The following is an 8,274-nucleotide window of genomic DNA, read 5'->3' on the forward strand; positions in this document are numbered from 1 at the left end:
TACTCAGCTTAGCATACAACTGTCTCTCTCTCAATATCTGAAGTACAATTCTCAAATGGTGATCATGATCCTCTCTAGTCCGTGAATATACCAAGATGTCATCAATGAACACAACCACAAACTGATCTAAGTATGGATGAAAGAGCCGGTTCATCAAATCCATGAACACTGCAGGAGCGTTAGTCAAACCAAACGGCATTACCAAGAACTCATAGTGACCGTAGCGTGTCCTGAAAGCAGTCTTAGGTACATCTGATGCCTTCACCCTTAGCTGATGATAACCTGATCTCAGATCTATCTTCGAGAATACACTAGCTCCTCTCAACTGATCAAACAAATCATCTATCCGAGGCAATGGATACCGATTCTTCACAGTAACTTTGTTAAGTTGTCTGTAATCAATACACAATCTAAGTGATCCATCCTTCTTCTTTACAAACAATACTGGAGCACCCTACGGAGATACACTAGGATGAATAAAACCCTTATCAAGCAACTCTTGAATCTGTATCTTTAACTCTTTCAACTCAGCAGGGGCCATCCGATACGGAGCAATGGATATCGGTGCAGTACCAGGCATAACCTCAATACCAAACTCAACCTCTCTCTCAGGAGGTAAACCAGGCAACTCCTCTGGAAACACATCCAGAAAATCACATACTGTGGGCATATCATGGACACTAGGAGATTCTGACTCTGGAGCAAGTACACAAGCTAAGTAGGCCTCACAACCATGCTGGATCAGTCTTCTAGCAGTAGAAGCAGAAATAACATTAGAGAGGTAATCCGACCTCTCACCCACAACTACAATCTCCTCACCAGATGAAGTCTGGAGTGTAATCCTCTTAATTCTACAATCAATCATAACTCCATGTCTAGATAACCAATCCATACCCAAGATCACATCAAACTCCCGGAAAGGCAACTCTATTAGATCTCCCAGAAACACATGGCCATAAATTACCAATGGACAATCTCTATACACCCGATTAACTATGACACTATGACCCAAGGGATTAGTAACCTCAATACCATGCTCTAATATATCAACATGCATATTACCCAATCTACCCACATGTATGCATAAATATAAATGAGTAGAGCCAGGATCAATCAAAGCATATACAGAAATATCAAAGAGAGAGAATGTACCAATGATAACGTCTGGGGCATCTTGCTCCTCCCTAGTCCGGATAGCATACGCTCTAGCAGGTGCTCTGGACTCAAGTTTTTCCACTGTCTCTGAAACTGGCCTCTGACTCCCAGTACCTCCTGTATCACCACGGCCTCTGCCTCTACCTCTCGGAATAAAGGGAGCTGACCTCCCTACCTGAGGAGCTGAACTAGCCAAAGTCATAGGGCAGTCTCGAAGCAAATGCTCTGTAGACCCACATCGAAAGCATGCCCTAGAAAATCTCCTACAAACCCCGGGATGCTTCTTTCCACACTGAGTACATGTCGGAATATCAATCCATGTAGCACCTCCACCACTAGCAACAGATGTGGTCTGTGGAGCTACTCTGCCATGAGTACCGTGTCCATGTCTCTGAATCGGTCTAGACTAGGTCTGTGGTGAACCTCTATGCCTCTTACTACTAGACTGAGCCCTAGAAGTCTGTCCAGATACCATACCCTGAAACCTCTTTTGTTGACCCTGCTGACTCCGTTGCCTCTTAGCCTGCTGCTCATTCCTCACTTCCTCAAGCTCTAAAGCTGCCTTTACTAGGGAAGACAATGATGTATGAGGATGAGCAACTAGATGCATGCGATATTCATCATGCAAGCCTTTCCTGAAGCGCTTGCATCTATCAGACTCAGTAGGAATCATCTCAGTAGCATACCTACTCAACCGAATGAATTCTCTTTCATATTCAGACACAGACATTCTACCCTGTTTTAACTCTAAAAACTCGGCTTTACGTTGATCAATGTAAAGCTCCCCAATATATTTCTGTCTGAACTCAGAAAGAAAGAAGTCCCAAGCCCTCTGCTCAGCACTAACTGTCCGTGATACAGTATCCCACCACTGGTAAGCTTCCTCTCTCAATAAGGAAGAGGCACAAACCAAACTGTCAATAGGTGAGCACTGCATCTGCTCCAATATCCTCTCCACAGACTAGAGCCAATACTCTGCTGCAGAAGCCACATCATCCTTTCTACCCAGAAACTCAACATATTTCCTCAGTTTCTCAATAGGGGGACGAACTGGAATAGGGGCTGGAGCAACTGGAGCCTGGGGAACAGCTCCTGCTGCCTGCCTCAAAGCAGTAACTAACTGCTGAACAAACGTATCCTGGTTAGGCCCAGCAGGACCTGCAGCAGCCTGCCCCACCCTCGAGGCGTGCTCCGCATCAGAACCCACAGCACCACTAGCGGCATCTCCAATAGGAATACCACCACTAGGAGGGACATAACTATCCACCTCCTCATCAGACAGATGTTGAGACATCACTCAACTCCTACAAAGACCAAAAGGTTCGCATCAGAGAGAAGTTCCAAACCAAATCAATATGGCATGTATTTCACTTATATTACTCATACTCTTACTTCAAAATAGATAAATTCCTATATATGCATATAGTCCTAGAACCGCCTAAACCTATCCTCTGATACCACTAAATGTAACACCCACCGCCCGATCCCGAAAGACCTGACGGTGGATGCCACATTCGGTGCCGGAGGCACCGTCCTGACCTACATATAAATCATACAATCATACAATCGTATTATGAATTAGAAGTGGCTTAGTATTCACAAGTTTAGCTAGTAATAATATTTTGTTTTGAAAATGATTTGGGAGAGTCCTACAGAAAAACTGCAAGAGTTTCCCCTAAAAATAGAAGTCGCCAAACATATGAATACAAAGCAGTCCCAAATTCAAACTCCAAACCCCCATCAAACTCCAATATCAACACAATAACACTTCTATCATTTCATATCCTCAATACCATTTTAATATTCATCAATTCAATACATTCATTTAAACATATCAACTTCTAATTTTCTATCCATTAAATAAGTCCAAGTTTATCTCCCAATACATATACACCAAAATAATTTACAATAACATGCTTAAGTTATAAATGAAATAATACAGTCTCCAAAAATGTAATACTTATACATGCCATAATTCTTAGTTACAAAAAAAATACTAACTACCAAAATATCTCTTCAGCTCTGATGCTACTCTTCAGGTCTTTCAGCAGCAAGCACAATCTCCAACCTGCGCGTGATGAAATCAACGCGCTGAGTATAAAACTCAGTGGTGCTCATAAACACAACAAACCAATGTTGTGATGACAACATACTTAAAAATCATTTATATACTTAAAATCATTAAATTTGAACATGTATTACATATGTACACCAACACATCATGCTTTAAAAATTCATTTGATATCATAAATACGTTATGGTAAACTAAAAGTTATTAACATAATGTGATCTCATTTATTTCACTTCCTTAAAAATATTTTATAAGGGCTCACATACACTTAGGAGAAAAAGAAGCAGATAAGTTTTCATAGCTTATTCATAATGGCCTTAGGTCACCAACCTTTTTATAACATATAGAACGTGTCCGCCCTAACATAAGACACCCACGTGCCTAGCATATGATCATAGCTTCTTATCATAATGGCATCAAATGCCGAGCACGCTCATCATACATAATAAAATCAAATCATGCATCAAATCCACACCAAGTATATTAGAGCCCAAAAACATTTCTCATAAAATTCATTTTCTTTAGTCTTCTCATAATAAAAACTTAATTTAAACTTAAGTAATTCATAAAAATTCTCATACTTAAACAAAATGACTTAACATAGAAAAATTCCAGCATAAAATTAACATTGACCTTTGCTGTATTTTTAAAACATAACTTGAGTTATGGGTCTCCAAATTAAATGAAATCAGAGTCATTAGAAAGCTAAGACAAAATTATACAAATGTTATGAAGGGACCACAGCCCAGATCAATATGAAGGATAACAAAACAAAGCTAGAAACATAGACTAACAGACCAGACCTGATTCAGCAGAACCAAGTCCATTGTTTATTGAATTCCTACTAAACCAAACACTCAAATTAAATCAATATAGAACAAGAGAATTCTCAAGACACAGGGAAACAACTTTTATGAAGAACTCAGAACCTAATCTTGTCATTATAGTGGTCAAAATGGGCACTCAATTCAGTGATGCATGTGGCCCGACACAAACAGAGTCTGTTTGGGTTTTTCAGCCATAAGTTGAGTTATATATCTCCAAATTGGACACAAGAGGATGGGTTGGAAAGCTAAGCGATAGGCCTACAACTTTTATTAGGGACTCAGACACAAATGGAAACTAGAAAGGATCGAAAAATGGTCCTTAATCTCACTCAAAAACACATGTTTCCCAAATTCAACTTCCTTTACCCATGAAAGGAACATGAACAACAAAGATACAAGGGAGAAATGTCTACCACAACATAAATACTCATCAAACATCACCCAATAGCATGTTATTGAAACCAAAATTCAACAAATCAATCATTTCATACAAAATCCCAACATATACACATGAGAGCATAAAGGCACAAAATCAAAAATTTGAGTAAGGTAAGTGTGTTTATGAACACTAACCTTCAAAACAAGCTTTAACAAGCTTTAATCAAAGCTTCTCAAGCTTTGGTCTTGCCCTTATCTTTGTTAGAAGGCTCTCCACCCTCTACATGTAAGAAACTCAAAATCAAACAAGGAAAACAAATAAAAGAAGTAATTGGAGCATGATTAAGCATGTATATGCTAAAAGACAACTCTAAACCCAAAAATAATGAGATTATCATAAAATCACTTACTTGACCCAAGTAGGAAAATCACCAAATTCCTTGAAATTAGTCACCAAATATTACTTCTCTAGCTTCACTCTCTAAGATTTATGACTTAAATCAAGTTGGATGGGTGTTTACTAAGTAGGAATTGAAGAAAATGAAGAAGAAGAAGAAGAAGAAGGAGGAGGACGAGGAGAAGGAAACGTGTAAGGCATAGGAAGAAGGAACAAATTTGGTGCTCAATAATTGATGGTTGCCTTTAATAAAGCAACTAGGGGTATTTTGGTCTTTTCTCCAAACTGGAGGGTGTTTTGGTCTTTTCTCCAAATATTCTCCGATGAAATTCCTTCAAAATATTATTTATCTCCACAAAACTCTCTAATTTATTCCATAAAAATAATTCCTCAAATTTCCTCCATAAAAATAATTGCTCAAATTTCCTTACTTAATATAACACCATAATTCACTATTCACGAATTATCTAAATTCTCCAAAAATATTCCTTACTTACTTTCTACCCATAAAAACCATGCATACATGCTCCAAAAATGTTAAATAAAATATAAAACATCAATAGTAATTTTTCGGACCAAAAATAATACCAACTTCTGGACCGGTGGTACTATTCACAGACCGATAAACTACTATTGAAACACAGGAAAAATGGGGCGTTACAGCTCTCCCTCCCTTAAAGAATTTTGTCCTCGAAATTTACCTGAACTAAACAACTGAGGATGCTGTTGTCTCATAATATCTTCACTTTTCCATGTAGCTTCCTCGGTCTTATGGTTTCTCCAAAGAACCTTTACCAACGGAATTCTCTTATTCCTTAGTTCCTTGATTTCCCTAGCAAGTATCCTCACTGGTTCTTCCTCATAAGTTAAATTTGGCTCTATAGTCACAGATTCCACTGATATTACATGTGATGGGTCGGACCGATACCTCCTCAATATAGATACGTGGAAAACATTATGTATCCTATCCAGGTCTGGTGGTAAAGCTAGTCTATAGGCTAATGGACCCACACGCTCAATGATCTCATATGGACCAATGAACCTAGGACTAAGCTTCCCCTTTCTTCCAAATCTCAATATCTTTTTCCACGGAGATACCTTAAGGAAAACCTTATCTCCCACTGCATACTCTATATCTTTCCTCTTCAAATCCGCATAAGATTTCTGACGATCTGAAGCTGCTTTCAATCTATCTCTGATAATTCTGACCTTTTCTTCTGTATCTCCACAAAATATTATTTATCTCCACAAAACTCTCTAATTTATTCCATAAAAATAATTCCTCAAATTTCCTCCATAAAAATAATTACTCAAATTTCCTTACTTAATATAACACCATAATTCACTATTCACAAATTATCTAAATTCTCCAAAAATATTCCTTACTTACTTTCTACCCATAAAAACCATGCATACATGCTCCAAAAATATTAAATAAAATATAAAACATCAATAGTAATTTTTTAGGACCAAAAATAATACCAACTTCCGGACCGATGGTACTATTCACAGACCGGTAAACTACTATTGAAACGCAGGAAAAATGGGGCGTTACATAGTTCTAATTGCACCAAGTAAATTGAACTTGAAAGTACTGTTAATTTGGGTTTTGAATATTTTTCTAAATTAATATGATTTTTTCCTATTTATTGAGTATATAAATGGTCAAATTGGTATTTATAAGTAATTAATGATATTATTTTAAATTAATAGTATTTTGTTGGTATTTATTAGTATTTATCATATTTATTAGTAATTATTAATATTTGTCAAATTATGATTTATTAAATATTTTTTGGTATTTTATTTATTAAAATTAATTTTTAGTTAAATAAATGGATTTTATTTAATTATTGCCTTATTAGCTATAGTAGGCGCCAACTTAAGGGAAAAAGAAAGAAAAAAAAATAACCTATAGAGGCTGACGCCTCTTGTTGCTCAAGCAAGAGGGTGTGCGCCTCCTTTTTACTGTACACACACAAAAGAGAGAAAAAGGGTCAGGAGGCTTTTTCTTTGATGTCCACCATAAAAACTTGTGATCAAACATCAAACCAAGTGAATTAGACTTCGTGTTAGTGAATCAAAACTAGTAATCAAGGTGCAATTAAGCTATAGTTGCAGGAAGGAATTCAGTAATCAAGGTAAGCTTCCGTTTCGCAATTCGTAAGGAGTTTTTAAATTTTGATTACATATTTAGAATCCGCATGACCAAGCGATTCTAAATCACTATTTGTTGTTAATTTTCTGTTTGATTTCTAATTTCGCGCTCGTAGAAAGGGGTGAACCTTTAAAGGTTGATAAGGGGAAGGGAAGGCTTGGTTTCTGAAATTGAGCATACATTGTGCAATTAGAGGTTAGTACTCTTCAATTGTATGCTTGTTTTGATTTTTGGTTGATGTTTATTTATTAAATTGTGATCATGAGGGTATTTTGGATTTTCCTTATTTTGGGTATGATCATGTGAAATTGAGTTGATATTAATGCAATTGAGTATGAATGAATGTTATGTTTTGAAGGTATTGAAAAATTGTATTCCCTAGCCCTATGATCTTGACTTGGCCAAATGGTATAGGGGAATTACCATGTGAAATTTTTATGAATTTCATGACAAATGCTTAGTTTATGATGTTATGATTGTATGGTGTTATGATTTTGTGATTGGTTGATGAGTTTGGTTCTCTAGCATGGTTATCTTTGAGAGGCCAAATCTATGGAGGAAGGGAAGTGTGGTTATAGCTTTTGATTCATGTAATTGGAACTTGTTAAGTTTAATGTGACTAGTTAATAATGAATTGGTATCATTATAAGCCTAAGATGAGTATTGAGTGATGTGGTTGCCGTAGAGGCCGAACCTTCTATTACAATAGTACATAATGTTTAGTTGTTTGATTTAATGCACTTATGGTGTTGTAAAGTTGTATAATTATATGGCTATGAACCTTAAGTTGCATGGTATATATATAAAGACATCAAGTTTAATTGAGTTGAACTTGACTTAAGGCTTATGCATGACTAAGCTAGATAACTATTGGTTATACTTAAATGCATGTAATGAACTAAGAGCACGGTTATAATCAGGGGTGGACCTTCAACAAGAAATATGGAGGGGCCAAATCTGAGATTTCAAATTTATGTCTTTTTCTACAAATTGAAAGTACATATTTTAAATTTCATAATGTATGTTTAACATTCCGAGTATAGAATAATTCAAATTAATAAATAAAAAAATACTAAAAGAACGACATAACTCTTTTATAATGCTCCTCTATGTTCTTTTAAATCCTTGAATTCGTAGATGATGGAATCCGAATCAAAAAGTTCAGCTATCTCCCTTTCAATATAGATAATTAAACTATCTATAAGAAACTCATCTTCCATCTTATTACGCAGTCTTATTTTAACTAACTTCATTGCTAAAAAGCTCGTTGTAAAACAAAATCGGGATG

The 8,274-nt window shown here is 36.3% G+C and overlaps 1 pseudogene; it reads right to left on the reverse strand.

Annotated features, from left to right (window-relative positions):
- Nucleotides 1-454: 454 nt before the first annotated feature.
- On the reverse strand, nucleotides 455-1,984 carry LOC149499100 (uncharacterized; annotated as a pseudogene).
- Nucleotides 1,985-8,274: the final 6,290 nt, after the last annotated feature.

This window comes from Jatropha curcas, chromosome 1 (genome assembly GCF_041381405.1).
Source record: "Jatropha curcas cultivar XTBG-Jc1 chromosome 1, XTBG_Jcur_1.0, whole genome shotgun sequence".
In the NCBI taxonomy this organism is placed as follows: Eukaryota; Viridiplantae; Streptophyta; class Magnoliopsida; order Malpighiales; family Euphorbiaceae; genus Jatropha; species Jatropha curcas.